We start from the raw sequence: 2,221 nt of genomic DNA on the forward strand, positions 1-2,221 counted from the left end.
TATTATAACCGCATACCCCGATTTTGGTCGTTTTACGTTTTATAAGACCCGTGCGATACATTTTTCATATTTAGCTTACTTTTTTGCAACCAAGTGATCAAGTCATTACAATTTTGCGCAAGTTCAGGGGGTTAAGTGAATATTTTATGCAAGTTGAGTGGGTTATTGAAACACTTTAAAAGTTCAGGGGACCAATCAAGTTTTTTGGACAAGTTTAGAGGGCAAATGATGTATTAAGCCATTAGCTAATCAATCAAACAATTAAGGTTTGATTAATTTGCTAATCCCCACTTTCTGCATTGACACGTTATCCTTTTCCCACTATAATCTTAAGTATGAAAGTAAAACAAATAAACAATACTTAATTTGTGAAAAACGATTTCTGCTTTGGAAGTATTTCAATGTAATAAAAAATTACATTATGCACATATTTTCCAATAATAGTGGGAAAACGATAATGTGTGAATGTAGTATTAAAGAAAATTATAATTGTTTCAGCTAGATTAAAACATTAATTTTAAGTGTTTTCCCCATTGAGAAGATCAAATTCATATTCTAATACTTAAAGCCAAGAGATTTTTTAGTATATTCTTTAAAAATTAGGAAAATTACAAAATTGAGTCCACTTATTTACATATTAAACTCATTTATCCAACCTATTACATATCTAGATTATTTTTAGGTGACTTTTTCAAAATACCTCAACATTTCATCTTCCCCCTTCCCTTTTCTCTTTCTTGCAGCACCGTTTCTCTTCCCATGAGATTCCTAAATCTTTGATCTTCCTCTATTCTTTTATATTGCGAAATCTGCATCATTTTCTTCATCACAATGTTTTTCTGTTCTTTCTATCTTCATCTCTTGATTCTTCATCTTCTTATTGCTAGAAAATTAAGCCATGGTTGTTCATATTCATGTTTCTTCTCGTCTCTTGGTTTCTTTCTTCTTGTGCGGATCGAAGAAATCGTTATTCTACGTTATTTTCATCGTTTTTCTGCATTTATCATATGGTTATTAACGATTTTAATGGTAAAAGGCAGAAAAAAATGTAAGTATCTATTGTTTTCTCTTCGGTTTTTTCAGAAAATAACTTTGCAAAATTGGCTTACGCAAAGGTCTGCAAGTAAAAAGATCCTGAAACAACCGATTTTACTTCGCGAAAACACATTGCGCAAAGTCTGCGAAGAGAAATGTTCATGATTTTTACCCTTGCAGACTTCACGTAATCTGTTTTCGCGAAGTAAAATCCTCACATTTCTCCTCCCAGACTTTGCGAAGTTAAAACGTCCTCTTTCTTGCACATTTCTCCTCGCAGACTTCGCGAAGTCAAAACGTCCTCTTTCTTGCACATTTCTCTTCGCAGACTTCGCGAAATCCTCTTTTCGCGAAGTCAAATCGTCATTTTTCTTCCTAACACGATTAAATTTTTCTGAAGGTGGTTGAATACATAACATCTCTTTCAAAAAGGCGGTGTACTAGGATGCAGAGGGGAAAATTTTCTTAGATTCTCTTCTGATACAGGGAGAAATTTCCATCAAGATTGGTCCTATTGACTTTGAAATGATTTTAATGGGTTAAATATGTAAATGGATCTCTCATTTGACCCAGTTTTATAATCTTCCCTTAAAAATAATATAAATAATTAACTTTTAGTGATTTAAAAGTGACTAAGACATATTATTTCCAACAATACTCCTCATATTCACCCTTTATTTATTATTTTATCATTAAAATTAATAATTGTTGTTATATTTACTAATAGTAAAAGGTGGGAAACTCTTCAATAATAAATTGTTAATAAAATTGAAATAGGGAAACCCTAACACTGTATAGATGTTCACTATTAATAGATGATGGAGAAGCTCGTAGTGTCCCTTTGGTATATTGTATAATGCAATATAATATAATCAAAATTGTAATGTAATCAAAAGTGTAATGTAATGGAATGGAATAGTGTTATGGATTAATATCGACGTGAAGGTTTTAATCTTAAACCAACAAAAAGTACAATCTTCTCTAGCTAAATTAGAAGAATGAGTAATCCCAAAATTGGATAAATCTAAGCTCTCAAAGAGGCTAATTGATTGATATTATAAAAGTTGTGTTAATTACAAAGATAATGAGTATATATCCCTTCTAAAAGAAACAAAATACCCAAAAAGCCTTACTATAGTTACAAACAAACATTAACTCTAGAAAATAAGATAGGAATAAGTAATTA

Source organism: Euphorbia lathyris, chromosome 1 (assembly GCF_963576675.1).
Source record: "Euphorbia lathyris chromosome 1, ddEupLath1.1, whole genome shotgun sequence".
NCBI lineage: Eukaryota > Viridiplantae > Streptophyta > Magnoliopsida > Malpighiales > Euphorbiaceae > Euphorbia > Euphorbia lathyris.